Source organism: Ochotona princeps, chromosome X (genome assembly GCF_030435755.1).
Source record: "Ochotona princeps isolate mOchPri1 chromosome X, mOchPri1.hap1, whole genome shotgun sequence".
NCBI lineage: Eukaryota > Metazoa > Chordata > Mammalia > Lagomorpha > Ochotonidae > Ochotona > Ochotona princeps.
In genome coordinates this window covers 26,536,806-26,553,245 of record NC_080865.1, presented here as the reverse complement: position 1 = coordinate 26,553,245, position 16,440 = coordinate 26,536,806, and the positions used below count along the sequence as shown (strand labels likewise).

Genomic DNA, 16,440 nt, shown 5'->3' with positions numbered 1-16,440 from the left:
CGTCTCTGTTGGTACATTCTCGCTTTCTAAAACCTGATTTTGTCAGGTTGATGTCATTTTCTTTGTATAGATGACTAAATTTAGTTTCAAATATCCTGGTTGATAATGTTTCTATTGGATCAGACTATTTGGCTTGTTTTCTTCCTCATTTACAAGTTTGGCCCATATGAACGTTGTTAAAGCTTTGCACTTTGTGTCTGGAGAGTTTCTTGAATTCTTAGATTAAAAGATGCCCTCTAAATACCAAATTTTACATTTATTGATTGCTTGCTAGAGTGTACTTTTTGTGTATCCTGTCCAACCTAATTTTCTCACTGAAAAACTTTGCCATCTTGCATGCTGAGACTTCCTTTTCACTACATTGTGTTGGCTTCTCTCCTCTCTCTGCCCATGCTGTGATAAAATCACTATGGTTAGAGCTGAAGTCAAACCTTCTAAATACCTAATTAAGTATTTTTCCCTATCTATGATAAAATATAACTGACCAGAAATCTAAAGAGCATCAAGGGAGGAAAACCATAAATAACCTCCCAAAACGTAAGGACACACATCAGTCAAAAGAAAAACAACTCCTTGAATTAGGCTGCCATGCTGGGGCACTTTGATCAGGCTTATGTATAAAGTGGTGTTTTTATAGGCATTGGTCAGAACTGCAATTGGAATAGCAGTTGCTTGCTAGTACTGCTGTTATTACTGACATCTCAAATGTGACAATCACTTTTAATCTATTTGCCATAAGCAGATATCATAGCAATATTTGATTTATGAATTTCATAGATTCGAGAAAACTCAAACTAAAAGCAGGTCATCTATAGCTTTATAGGTAGTAGGTCCTGGTTATTTAAGAAAAAAGAACATTTTCCTGAAGTTTAAACTGCTTTGGTGAACTACGAAGTCCTTGAACAATTGTTGGGTCTATAATTTTTCAGGAGGTTGGAAAATCACCAAGAAAATTACTAACATCACTTTTAATACGCTGCTAAAGTTTAATAGTTGCTAAAGTTCAAGTGGTAAACAAATAAAGGATGGAAATGTCATTCTAGTCTCTAAATATGCTGTAATTTCTTTATGAGATTCCTCTTATCAGGAAACTTCCGCCACCCTTAGGATTCTTTGACATCTAATTTGTTGAACTGTTTATAAAACACAGAAATGTGAAGATGCATTAGATAATGTTTACAAAATATTCATGGACCAAACGGAAAAAAATTAAGTTTGAACTCCTAATTGTTGAATATACAAATGGTCCCTGTAATAGGATGGTTTTGACTTTTGATTTTTTAACTGTAACATGGTGTCAAAGGATACCTGTACAATCCTGATTGTTTTACTTTTAGTTCAGCAATCAGTGAATTATAGGAGATACTAAAATCTCTAATAAAAGTAAAGCTTTTTATTTGATGATTTTACCCAGTTGCAAGCTAATGTAAGTGTTGTGAGCATATTTATGGTAGGCTAGTTAAGTTATGATAGTAGGTTAGGTGTTAAGTGATTTTCAACTTACAATCGGTTTATTGGGACATAATCCCATCTTACATAAAGAGTTTCTGTAGTGTTGTGCTGTGTTCTTGGGAAGCTTCTTTTATATTTCTCTTATTAGGAAAAACATGACATGCAGCTACTTTTGACGTTGGTAAAATAAATTAGTTTTCAACAGTTGCTTGTCATTTCTCTCCCCTCCTCCTGAGGTTGTGTACTGGGCTATCCTATTAATGTTGGATTTGACATGTGATTTGCTTTGGCCATATTCTGCTTTGTTGAATTTGTGCAGCTTATTTTGGACAGTGGGATGCTGGAGAATGTAATATGAGCAGAGGCTGGAGATGTGTTTGTGGAATTTGGCCTGCTTTCTTGAGTCCTTGCCTCTGCCGTGAAATATGTTTCTAAATGTGAGCTGTATGTGAACCCAAGCTGCAACTTAGAATTAAGCCTGAATCAAGTCTAGCTCAGTGGAATTCCAGCTCACTCACTGATATATTTATGAGGAATAAATGTCTATTTTTGAATTTCCATGAGTTTTAGAGTGAGTTATATAGAGAAAGTTGGCAGATACACATGCAATTAGCAGTTTTAACATTTACAATACCAGCTTTCCTCACATGTAGTCCTAAAGTTGAATTTTGCTGCATCATGAAATCGAATTTGGTCACTCCTCCAGCACATAAGAATAATATTTTCTTTCTAGTACAATTTTGTTTCCTACCGATTAATAATATACCTTATTGTGGGGGACAAAATTAGTGTTCTAAGGTGCTATTTGAGAATTAGGAGTTTATGACTTTGGTATCCACCATACATTACCTCTAGAATGACAAATCTAACATTTACTTTCTTCAGCTATATCTATTCCATATGACACAACAGATTAGAAAGTCTCATTTTGAGACCAAAGGTTGTATCATCTGATAGAATAACCCGTAGTTCTAGAAGAAGACAAACTTGAAAGGCAGAGTAAAAGACTAGAGCATCTTTGGGCTGTTTCCCTAGCTCTTGGTTCTCTTTAAGAATACATTGAAATACATTGAAATGATGTAGCAGATGCTGCTGGTAACAATACTCATAACAGAAGAAACTTTTTTTTTTTTACCTTTTGGTCTTTTGCTGATTTCTACTTCTTTCCAATGCATTTTTAGAATGACCTCAAAAATTGTCCCAAATCCTATTTCTACCTTTGAGGGGACATAAAATTTCAGATGATCCTGTGGTGTAACTTTTGTTATAATTGATATAGGTGTCCTATTACATAAAGAAGAAAGAAACCTTTGTTAATTAGTGGAATTTATTTCTTAGAAAAGACAATGTAGAAAAAAAAAAGACAATGTAGAAATTTTTTGTTAATTTTAAGAAAAAGAAAGGTAAACCACTTTAATAGAGGTTGTACAGTTAAAATAGCCATTCAACCATTGCTTATTACTTATTAAGTTTTTTATCCATAGTGTTCGTTATATAATTAGGAAGATTATAGAATGACTGAATAAATCAGTGAATAAAAGAATGGATAGAGTGTAGTCTACCACCAAATGGTGCCTGATGTGGCACTGGTATGGGTCTGGGCCATGAAATTCACCTAGTTTCTGCTAGTGGTCAAATCAGGAAAAGCAATAGAAAAGCTTCCGGTGAACTACCCTCCCCACCTGGCTGCTGGTGGAGCTCTGATTGCTGATCATTGACCATTGGGATATCTGGTCACTGCAAAACCCCTGTACTGTTTCTGCTGCTTCCCCATGTGCTTGGGTCTGTAGGTGTCCTTCTGCCATTGGCCTGTCCTCTCCTATTTCCTGGGATTTTGGCCTCTGCTTCACCCTGGCTAGTGATTGTCCATCTGTTTAAATGAGTCCTTACCATATTCCGCCATTTTGTTTCTCCCCCAAAATACAAACCTTAATAAAAAAAAACTAGGGAAGTTTTAAATGTAATTTTTATTTCAGGGGAAAGAGGATTGATTATCCTGTACAATGGACCACATCTCAAATAGTTATTTGGAGTTGGGAAGTTTGGAGGGTGAAACTGAAGGGTACAGATGATTGAAATATTTTCTTTTGGAGGTGACCATCAGGATGTGAGGTGCAAGATATGATTGAATCAAGTGTCAAAGTAACAAGTAGAATCTACCTGAAGCCTGTTTTACCTCATGCCTGCCAAATCCATGCTTGAATGTTAGAGAAATTTCATTTTGGGTATCCTAAGAAGGCTTTGCATAGGGGTAGAAATTATTTTTCAGTAGCATGAACAATATGGAACTTTCACGCAGGTATGTAATCTGGCATTATTTTACATAGATGCCACTGGCTGTGGGTTAATGATAGCTAAAGTTGAACCCAAAGCTACAGCCGTGCTCTAGTGGAGTAACATCTGTCTGACAAGACCATTTCTTAACTCTCAAAAAGGCATCAGAAGCCACAACCCCGAGAACAAGCTCTTACTCAACAATACTTGTCTTTGGAGAATGTATCTGCAGAGAATGGCAACAAATGATTTCAAATTGAAAAAAAAAAAATCAGCCGTTGAGGCAGCATAGTGACTATGCTTCTGGGTACTTACCATACTTTGAAATAGAATAGAAAAGTTTATTCAAATGGTTTCCTCTGCAGATTGCATCCTTTTGGTTCACTAAAGCGAGCCAATTCCAAATGTAAATTGAGTCTTATATTTTTTTACTCATATAAGGGAATAATTATTTCTCTTCACAAATGGGGAACATAATATAATCACAAACATTTTCTAGAAAGTCTTGTATGGCAGAAATCTAATAGTCTCCGGTGATGCCAGATTGATTCATTACAGTGTGGAAATCCAGATTTGGTAGCAAGCTACCTGTTGACATTTCAAAATTGAAAGATTCTGTCTTCTGACTCTGCTGACATCTCTTTGATCTTTGTTGAGTTTAATCAGTTTCCTTACTGCCTGTTTTACCCTTTGGATGTGTCAAATTGAATTTGTTGTTGTTTTGGATGGCTTATGGAATGTTGTTCTCCTGTTTTTCCTGACATGTTTTATTTCTGTAGCAATAAAGTGAAACACAGTTATCACCTTTGTGGGCAGCTGTGTCCCAGGACTTTGAAAATGTGTAATGATAATTCTATCTTTGTAAATAAGGCTTAGTTTTTTAAAATATAAAATTTGGTCTTACTTTAAATAGTTGAAGTTTCAAGTAAGCCAGAGGTGGGACTTGAAACCAGGTAGTAAGCAATGGGACATGGGCATCTTTAACCACTAGGGCAAATGCAACTCCCAAGGAGAGTTCAACTTTTTTGAACTCCTAGGGAAATACATATGGAAGAAAAAGAAAACACCTGCAATCCAGCCAATTTGCCAAATCAACCCTTGTGATCTGCGGAATGGTTTCTGTGGCAGCCAAATTGCTCTAAAAATCCAGCTGCATGCTTTAGAAACTAAGTCACATTAGTAATGTGGACTAGAATTTATATGATTTTTGTGCTATATATGTTTTGTGTATAGATGAAAGACTAGTTCAACTAATCATGCACTCACAAATGCTCTTTATTTCAGAAAAAAAAGTATTGCAGTTTCAAAGCTTCAAATGCAGTATCCGTTCTCTTTAAGTTTGGTTTCTAATGAATCTTATGCTCAGTAGCACTGGGGTTGCTTATGAAACTGATATGTATAATCTTAAGAGAACCTTCTTCCATTTTTGCCTGAAACCTATTCCTCACAATAACAGCACTTTTTCAACTCTAAGAGGATCTGAGAGAAAAAATGGAAACAATTATTTAGTCTTCCTACAAAAAAATTGAAAACACAGCCATACTTGCACTTGGATTCTATATGTAACTCTGTTACATAGCTTGTGAATTGAAGATACGTGAAGATTTTAACCACATAAATACTCTTCAGGTGCCTTCTTAATTCTCAAACTCTACGGTTGTTCAGACAGGGTAATGTGATCCCATGAAACATTGGCTGGGGATAAAATACAGATTTTAATGTGAATAATCAAACTTCCATTGAATGATTGATGGATGTTTTTGATCTCTAAGAAAGGCAATTTGCTGTTGAATGGGGAAAATGGATTTTCAGTGAACAGCAAAAAATCAGATGGCATAAAATGCCATCAGTTTTTGATGATATCCTACCCATTGACAGGTAGGATATTTTGAACATACGCATTCTCTTGCCTAGCCGAAAATGGTTAAAAGAACCAGCTTGTAGAAAAATATGATCAACTAGGCATTTTATTTGTGTTTTAGTATTTTTGGAAATATGCGAGATATATTTTTTCCATTCTAATGACCCCAATCTTAGTTGCATTGTATTTTAAAGTATAATGTCCCTTTCAATCACTTGTGGCTGCTAACTTTTTCTTCTGTGAAAGCTTTCCCAGAGGTTGGTCTCTTGAGAGGCAAATATTTTTCTTAACTGGTTTGTCATTATTAATTTTTTTATCAGAAGATTTTTCTGAAAATAAATGCATTTACATGTTTCCCCCCTTTACATACTTTGCAAACAGTGTGGATTTTTTTTCTCAGCATGTGACTTTCATACATCCTGGTTATTCTAAAAAGGTCAGCCAGGAAAAGTTCAGAGTTCTCAGGTATTTCTGTGGTTCTGGGGTCTCAAAATCACTGTAGGCCACTTTTATTTTTTACATCATCAAATAATGTAATTAAAAGCCAGTTGAAGAGAAAAATGAGTCTCTGATTGTGTTGTAGATTAACCTTTTCCTTGAAAAAAAAAAAAACACAGCTGGGGTGAAGTTTGATGCTTTTAAGGCCCTGAAATGTCCATAGATTAGAAAATGTGGACCAATGTCTATAATAAATTCATTTTCCCCCTTGTATAAGTGGTACAGTAGACAGTTTTGTCAAGTAGAGCGGCACTGAAAAAAAAAAAAAAAAACAGGGCATGCTGAATAGTGAGTTGGGCAATCATAAATGAAGGCAAATATGTTGATGTTACAATGGCTTTTGTAAATACATAATGCCAGCAACATTTATTGGACAATAGATGAGTACTAGTTATGACCTGAGGAACAGTCTTTACAGCTATAATTGAGCATTGAAATGAGATTTTAAAATATCCTGCATTGCATCATATATGCAACTTCTTCGTTTAAGCATGTAACCTTGAGGATAGTTGCTTCTTAGACCTGTTCCATCCTTATCTTCCCCAAGGTATAAATCAGCTTGATAGTTACCTCCACTTTTAAGCCTTTCTTCAAAAAGCTAGGACCTTCTGGGCACAACAAGAAGGCTGTTTTCTATTTTTGTTTATTACCTGTCACAGTAGTTTACCTGCCCTAGATATTTAGTAAAGATTTTAAAAGAGCAAATAAAATTAAAATAATTTTACAATGTCAGGAAATTAGGGAGTAAACTTCCGTAATTTAGTCATTTGATGAGTAACGAAGAGTAACATTTATTTCTTAAATGTAGATATTTGTTGTCCTCATAGGTATGTTCCATTGCACATCTCTGTTCTGGAGAGTTGAGCGTCTTGCATAATTTTTGTTGATCATCTGCATACAATGACTAACTTTGAGATGAAGCTGGCCTTGTGTTCTAGTTTTTAGTTGTGTTTCTTGCTACAATGCCAGTATCATTCATCTCTTGAGTTCTAAAAAAGGATAGTTAACTGAGTGAACTTTCCTTCTGCTGTATTTTGCATTGACCAGTAACATTATCATTTGTTTGTTTGCAAATTCTTGATTTTTTTTCCCTTCTTTACTGCCTCTCTGACTTAATTTTACTACGGTCTCTTCATTCATCTCTCAGGTTAGTTTCTGTTCTTGCAGTAAACCACTCTGTTGAGACATAGAATCCAAGACTTTCTTACTTAGTACCATCCTCATTGGCTTTTCTGGTCCTGTTTGCTTTCCTTTTTTAGATTACAGATGGGCAATCTTTGCTTTCACAAGGACAATATATTAAATATGATAATAGACTGTATGGGCTATGTAGTTGGAGCACAGTATGTGTGTGTATATATATATATACATATATGTGCATATATATATTTGTATGTATATATGGATAATATCTAAATGGGTGAATTTTAGAGCAATGAAGAACTTGGATAAATTTTTTTGCTCTGATGGTATTGTTTCAAATTCTTGTGCAAGTTATTTAGTCATTTTGAACTTCAGTTTCCCTGAGTGTAAAATTGGCATAATTAGTCAGCTTCAGGTTTTTAAAATGTTTATTTTAAAAATTCATTTGTTTTTAAAGTTTTTATTTTTAATTTGAAACAGAGTTACCCAGAGACAGGGAAAGTAAGGAAGTCAGCTCCAGGAGTAAGTAGGGAATAAAATAATCATGAAACAGCAGACTCGTGATATATAGAGTACATTAAAACTGGAACTAATACTGGGCAGAGGAAGGTAGAGAAGCCCTTACAGAAGTTACACAGCTCAGATATGAAGAGATAAGACATTTCCAGGTAGAAATAGAGAAGCATATTTCAACAAATGAAAAATAACACTTGTAAATGTGTTGACTCATGAAAGAACTTCTCAGTTGTCTTAAAAGTGGCCAACATCTCATGTGCTTGTAGGATAATTGTGAGATGCAATTTGAAAGTTCAAGCCAAAATGGAATCAAAAGCCAGGTTCTTCAGTTAGCTTTTCTTGCATAACAAGCCACTACAAAACATTATTCTAACTACAAAATTATCAGAATCTGTTTTGTTTCTTTGGGCTTACTAGGCCCAGATCTATAGTTCCGTGTTAATATATGATGACGTCCCATGCTGCAGGCCATGTGAAAGCTCAACCAATCAAATCAGGGGTTTAGGATGACCAGTGACATGATTGGTGATTGATGAAGGCATGTAATAGCCACTGCACATGACTTTTTCAGAGCATAGTGGCTGAACTACAAGATGGAGCATCACAAGAGTAAGTGGTCCAAGAAACAGAAAATAGAATTAACCAGTCTTCATTTTGGGGTCCAGAAACAGGAATAGCATTACTTTAGTCATATGCATTCATAGGGATATATGTGTGTGTGTGTGTGTGTGTGTGAGAGAGAGAGAGAGAGAGAGAGAGAGAAAGAGCGAGCAAGAGGGAGAGAGATCTCACTTACAACCTACTGGATTTAACTTTCATCAGATAAGTCCCTCCTTGATTTCCCTGGCACCCCTAAGCTGAGATCATAATTTTCATAAACATCTACAAACAGGACCCAGCAGAGTCTACTCCATGTAATTGAAACATCATCCAAAAGAACAGAGAGCCCAGAATTAAATTGGACCTTGATTTCACATAATATATTTTTAAAATCAACCCAAATATACATTGAAGACTTACATGCAAAATCTGAAACTGTAATACTTCCACAAGGAAACATAAGGGAGTTTCCATGACACTGATATTAGAAAAAGTTAGAAAAAACCCACAAATATCCCTGATGGATAATAATGTAAAAATCTTCAACCAAACCTTCTTATCTTACTAAGTTATTTACGTCTTGCTAAAAAACAAGAAAAGAAAAGAAAAGGTGGGAAAGTGGGGAGAAGAGTAGAGGGGAGTGGAGGGCAGTGGAGGGCAGAGGAGAGACAAGATGAGATGAGTTGAGAAGAAAAGAAATGGAGCTGGGTAGGTGAAGTCCCAACAGCTGAACTTCCCATCCAGCTGTCTGAAAAAAAAAAAAAAACCTGTATAAATTTCTCACAATATTCTTTCTGCCTGAATTTTTAAAAGAACATCTCAGTGGTCCCTTTAGTGAGGACCTGGACTCAAGGTGTGACAACTGTGCCAAGAAGAATTGGGACACAGGGGATGCAAAGGCAAGATGAAACAATGCACACTTTATTGAGTTTTACTGGGCAACTTCCACCATGATTTCTGCAGGGCAAGCAGGCAGATTGTTACTAGTTAATGAAACAATATTATACAGGCTACTCTGATGATCACAAGGGATTTGGGAAATAATCACTAGGCTCCAAGTAGCAGTAAAAGCAAACATGAGTTACAGGAACAAACACCAGTAAATAAACAGATCTAACTAGAAAAGAAATCTAACAGAACTTTGTACTCAGATACGATTAGGCCACAATCACTAAGAGGAAGATGGTGAAGATGCCTCACACCTCCCCAGGCATGCTTCGCCAGTAAAGCAGCCTGCAGTCTCAGCAAGAAGTTTGCTTCTTGCAGAATTCTGAGCTGAGACTGCTTGAGATTCAGGGTCCTGGGGCATGTGGTGGTCTGTTTTTTTGGGGGGAGACAAAGCTTCGACAGACCTTCTTGTCTATTTTAAGTGAAGTTTCAAATCTACTCAGCCGTACATTGGTCTAATTATTAATTTTATGAAATTACCTCTTTATATTGAGGACATACCTATCCTGATTAGAACATAAATGCCATAGTAGCGACAAGCACCAAAAAAGTTCCTGTACACCTCAATGGCTTTATTTCTTACATCAAGCTTGCTTGGTTATAGAGGTTCACCAAGGAAGCTCCCTTCTAAGTACTGAGTGAATCAGGAATCCAATTAGGTACTCTTTTGCGATTCCAACTTCACAACACATGGCCTCCATTTGACACAAGAGGAGAAAGACAATGTTACTTTGCCACTGCATCAGTGTCCCTTTTTATCCCCTCAACTTACAGTCCATTTGCTAGATCTGATTGTGCAATCCTTCTGAAATGGAAGGAGGTCAGTTTCACAGTGGGGAAGAAAGTAACTGTATGTGTTGAGTATTAGCAGTGTTTCCTTCTCTTAGTTATTCTTATAGTTTGTGAAATTTACAGTAATTGTAATTGGCCTGTGATTTATTAGTTTTGTAAGAATTTTGACCAGATATACTAATAATCTGACAGCAATTCTGTATAGCCTTATGCTCTATAAAAATGAAAACATTCTAGTACCCCAGTGCCTTTTGTATCCCTTACATGGCTAATGAAACAAACACCATCTTCTTTCATTTTTATGTTACTTAATAGCCACTCATTTTAATATGAAATAACATTTTTTCTTTGTCCTTTAGAAGTCTTAGTCCAGCAAGTTCCCCTTTAGTGCTGTTTAAAGTCATAGAATAAATTTGTTGTTGACCTGTTAATGGATTCTAAGTCTCATTAGACACTGCTACCCACCTTCCTTTGTTGCATATTACCAATAATGAGCACTGTTGGTTCTAAAAGGTTGGTGACTCAGGATGAAAAGTCAAGTTGTTCTGAATTTTGCCTGGAATTTAGAGTGTTAGGACTTGGTTACATACCCACACATTCTTAAGTGAGGGGAATATCTACTCAGGATTTGCTAGAAGTTGGCGTTTCTAATACAAGTTCCCGTTAGCTCCCAACAGGGAGCAAATAATGCAAGGGAAGCTAAGGTAGAGGAGAGAGCTGCATATGTTGGGAACTTCTGGGATCTGAAGATGGTCCCTTTCAAGTGTTCAGTTGACTATTGATCAGTGCATACCTGTGACAGAATTACAGGCAACTGTGGAAATAGTCACTTCTGAGATTAAACAATCCCTAGTGCTCACTCAGCACCAAAAATATTTATTATTCCCACTAGCCAGGATAAAAAAACTCACTATTCATGAGACATTAAGTAGAGTACTCAGGAGTGGAGAAGGGGCACTGGCATTATAATACAGTGAGCTAAGCCTTTGCCTACAGTGTAGCATCCCACATTAGTGCTAGTTTGAATCTCTGTTGCTCTGGTTCTGATGCAGTTTCCTGCTCATGTGCCTGGGAAAGAAGCAGAAGATGACAAAAATTCTTGAGCCGCTGCCATTCACATAGGTGATCCAGATGACTTCTGGCTTTTGGCTTTGGCTTTGACTTGACACAACCATAGCTATTGTGACCACTTGAAACTTGAATCAGTGGTTGAAAATATAATTCTCCCTCTCTCTCTGTTCCTTTTGGTAACTTGCATTTCCAATAAGAAAGTTAATGTAAAAATTGGGGAAATGAGGGAAATGAGCCAATCCCAAAAGGTTAAATACCACATGTTTGCCTTAATTTAAGATGATATGATGTTATGTATAACATGTTATGTTTTGAATGTTAAAAAAAAATTGGGGAAGAAATAATGCTAAACTAAATGATGCTGTAGTTTCAACACATGATTCTGAAAAGCAAGTCTGATATAGGCCACATAATCAAGAGACTAGAAAAACAAATGAAACAAAAAGTAGAAAAAACAAGAATTGGAGTGGATATCAACAACATAGGAAGCAAAGATCTAGTTCTTTGAGATCAAAAAAGTTGAACTTCTAGTCAGACTTATTAGGGAAAAAGAACAGTTTTTCCTCTGTATCTGTAGGGGATTCATTCCAGGACTCTTATAGGTATGACCATCTGTGGACTGTCAACTCTCTTATATAAAATGGTGTAGCATTTGTAGATAACCTACTCAACCCTCCTAATACCTTAAGTCATCTCTAGATATCTTCTAATATCTAATATCTAAATACTATATGAATAATTAGTACACACTATTTATTGGGAGCAATATCTATTAGGAAAAATATGTACATGATGAGTACAGATGCAGTTATTGGCAACTAGCTTTGATTTGCAATTTATTGAAGATGTAGAATCTGCAGATACTGAAGGCTGAATGTCAGTGCGAACTATCAGTATTAGCAGCCTACTAAGAAAAGTCTGACAATTAATTAGGTGACTAAGATTTCTCAGATATTAAAAGGCTCTACTTTGCACTCAAGACACTGTTTCTTGAGATTTTGTCTCCTAAATATTTTTCAAGCTTGCAGATTCCTCTTTATCCTCTGGCATCATATTTGGGCTTAGGCTGTCATCATCTCTTTTTTTTTTTGAACCTTGCAGCTGAATTCACCAATTCTCTGTCCCACCTACTTTTACACCAAGAAAATCTGATTTAATACTTTTCTTTTATTATTATTATTATTTATTATTTTTACTTCATTAATTACATTGTATTATGTGACACAGTTACATAGGTACTTGGGTTCTCCCCACCCCTCCCCAAACCCTCCCACCATGGTGGATTCCTCCACCTTGTTGCATAACCACAGCTCAAGTTCAGTTGAGATTCCCCTGATTTAATACTTTTCATATTCCTATTCAAATGCTTTTTAATTATCTTAAGAAGATCAAGCTGTGTAACCTTTTTAAATTCTTCTAGTTCCTTTTCTCATCACTTACTACATTCATCCAGCAGCAGCAAGCTATGATTTCTGTGCCTCTCTGAGTCTTTATCCTCTGCGTTGAATTCTTCCCCATGCTAATCTGAATGATTTACCCTCCTCTTTTTAAAAAAAATTATTTGTTTTAATTGTAAAAGCAGATTTACAGAGAGAAGGAGATACAGAAAGATATTTTATCCGTGGCTTCACTCTCCCAATTGGTAACAATGGCCAGAGCTGAGCTGATTCAAACCCAGAAGCCAAGAGCTTCTTTCAGGTCTCCCTTGCGGACTCAGGATCCCAAGGCATTGACTCATCCTCTACTGCTTTTCCAGGCCACAGGCATGAAGCCGGATGGGAAGCAAAGCAGCAGGGACATGAACCAGTACCCATATAGGTTCCTGGTGCATACGAAAGGAGGATTTAGCCACTGGGTTACCTCATTGGGCCCTGACGTATCATTTTTCAGGTCTTGATTTGAAAGTATGCTCTCGTAGAGATTTTTTTTGACTACTCATATGTGAGCTAAATGCTCCTGATACATTGTCAAAGCTCCCTATAGACTCTATCTTGACACTTGCACACTGTGTCATAATTGCCTGTTTACTTCACTTGCAAGCCTCAATGACTAAAAGCTCATCAAGATGAGGAAATACTTATTTTGCTCATTGCAACAACTCCTCCATATGAAAGAGGCACATAGCAGTCTATATATAAATAATTGTTAGAGTGATGACTTAAAATTTGCTCTATTCAAATCTCAAATCCAATGGCATGCTAATTTTCACCACAGGTTGTTTTATGCATGATACAAACAATAGGTTCTTGATTCTAACTTCTGATTGTCTGCTGATACATGCTTCATATTGAAAACATGATTTTCTCTCTAAAATTCTCTTGATTTTATATGTATTAACATTATCAATCTATTATCCAAGACTGAATGCTGATGCAGTAATTTAATTGTAGGCTTTTGTGACTATTCATAAGCCATGAGATGGATGTAGAGAGCTTTCAATTGGATTATAGGATTTGATTCAATCTCAGAGTGTGCAATTGATTGAGCAGTATATTTTGTGAAATGGCTTTTGCTTTTAGGATTGTTATAAAGTTCTTTTTTTTTTCCCTCTGGCTTTGACTTTTTGACCAAAATCTCTTCTAGAATCAGACTCAAAGCTACTCCCATTCTGGGGGAGAGCCCTTTGCTGTTAGTTACACATTAATTCCTCTATCAATTCTCTTCTGTTGTTAAAATCTTTAGTGATTATTTAAACAAAAGCAGCCTGTGTCTGCTACCAAGAACCTTACTGAAGATTTGTTTTCTCAATTGCACTTTCCTCTCCTTTCTGCTCAGTAATGGTAATGATGAGGACCATTCTGTTCATACGATGTCAGAAAAGGAAAAACATGCTGAGGCAAAGCCCTGCTAACATTTGAGAGTGTTCTATCATACTGAATATTTTCCCTTTGTTCTGAATTTTTATGTTCAAAATTTGTTTCTAATATTTTAAATATAGGTATTTGTGCATTCAAGTTCATTCTATATTTTAAGGCTTTTATACTTAGAAATGTGCTTTTTCACAGACAGCACATGTTTACTGATTTTCATCCTACATTTTGAGGTTTGAGTTTTATTGTCAGCTCTAACTCATCTATAATTAAAACTCCAATAGTTAATATGATTTAAAACATGTCAATTTTGTCTATATGAATTCCACGAAGACCCACACACTGAGTTCATAACATTTGGTTTACAAAGCAAACTTGGAAGAATTCTTACTATGTTGGCATAAGTGGAGGGAAAAAGGGATGTGTGGGAAATATTGAATGGGGATTTCAGGAAAAACTTACTTTGGGAAATCAGAAGAAATAATCTAATCTTTAGGTTTTGTTTCAGATTCATTTCTGTGAATATGTTTACTACTTCATTGTGCCTAGAACTCATTCCCCTGAGGGAATGTGAAAATGACATTGTGAAAACTACCTGCTGGGTAAATTTAAGATACATTTGCTTTGATTTTTTTGTGCACATATCATATTGTTTGCCCCCGTACTATCCTTGCCAGAGTATGAAGTTTTAGAGAATGGTCACATGTTCTATCGACAAGTAAATTTACCAATCCCATGAGACTATTTTGTATTTGTACATGCTTATTACCTAAAAATGGTGAGTTACTCTTGGCATCTGTATATTTTTAAAATGATTCTGAATTGGTAAGGATGTTTATAAAAGAATTATATTTTCTGAGCTGCTGCTTCAGTGGTTGAGTGTGACAGCTGGGACTGATGTGAGTTGGGCTGAGCTAACCTGCAGCACCCATGGGTGTGCATGAGAACTGGATGGGATGCAGGCTGGGCCAGGCTAGGCATAAGCAGAGGCTGGCACATGCAAAACCAGGGTTGGGGGCAGGCATGGTTGGGGTTATTTGGAGTTGTTCTGACTAGGCCAAAGCACTTGCTGGTATGAGTGTAGACCAGGAATTTGGCAGGTTGGCTGGGTTGGGCTGCAATACTCGTTAGTTCATGTGAGATATAGGGCTGTGGCAGGACTGACCAGGCAGCTGCATCCACCAGTATGTGCAGTGGCTGGTACAGGTGACAACCCAAATCTGACCTTGCACTGGGGGTGCATGTAAGAGTCAGGTCTGAGGTCACCCTAGGTAAAATTTCTTGGAGTTCTTCCCAACTACTTGGCTGGACTCAATGCCTGGCCAAAAGGAAAACACAGAATATTTGGCCCAACCTTGGAGAGTATATATCGGGACTGGGCCTTCTCGGTTGCTGAAGCCTGTGCAGTGGAAAGCATGCTGCCATATACACAGGGGGCATGACTGGCAGCTCATCTGGGCCAGCAGAGGCCATCGAGTCAGAGGACGGCAAGCAAAACAGGTTGGACCACTCTCTTGGCCAAGCTTTATGACCTGTTCCTGGTCCTGTAGATGCACACTGAGGTGGAGCTTGTCAACCAACAGACCTTGGAAAGATTTTCTCAGCCCTGGAGCAAAGAAACCACGAACTTCTCAGAACTATCAAAACCACTAAAATCACACCCCTGGAACACTCTTCCCCACATTGGGGTCTCTAAGGCATCATCAAATGACTGTGCTCCATGTGCTGATGTAATTTGACATCAAGGAGCGACCACCTCTCCATTCCTTCCTGTGGACACAGGAGAGAAACCTTGAGACATGTGTTCTATCATATTTGACCCTTCTCACTGTAATCAGATACACACAAATGCATGCATTCCTCTCAAGTTTTTAAACAACATAAAAAATTAAAAATTAAAAAAGTTACAGACTAACATTCTGAGTTGATTCGGTTCTATTTCACTGGGAAAGGGATAATACTGATATTCTAGGCCTTGTCTTTAATATTATAGAAGCCATTTGTACATTTTTTTTTGACAAGGACAAACTAAGATTTCTGATATTTGAGACCATTTTAAAGGCCCCTTCTTTTCAAGGATCAGAAAATATATAGGGATATATAAATATATTTTTAGTTTTACAAGCCACAAGATCTCTGCCATAACTATTCAACTTTGGCATTGTAGCACAAAAGTAACCTGAGACCGTATGTAAAGAAGTGGATATGCCATATTTCAATAAAATGTAATTTATAAAAACAGATTGTAGGATAGATTGAGCTCATGAACTGTAATTTGCTGACCTTGAGTAAAACGATCATGTATATTTTAAATTCAATCACAATTGGGATTAGTATGTTGAGGTATAATTAATATGTTCTGAAACATTAGATAAGTTTTTCAAGGCTTAAAAAAATTAGCCAATATATTTCTCAATAACTCAGAAGCATTTGCATATATTATTACATACTTTTTACCTTCAAAGTACAAATGAT

At 36.5% G+C, this 16,440-nt stretch overlaps 1 long non-coding RNA gene across 1 annotated transcript in view; it reads left to right on the top strand.

The window, feature by feature from the left end:
• Nucleotides 1–16,440, top strand: part of LOC131478601 (uncharacterized) — a 240,890-nt gene that overhangs the window by 35,139 nt on the left and 189,311 nt on the right. The gene's annotated exons all lie outside the window — the stretch shown is intronic.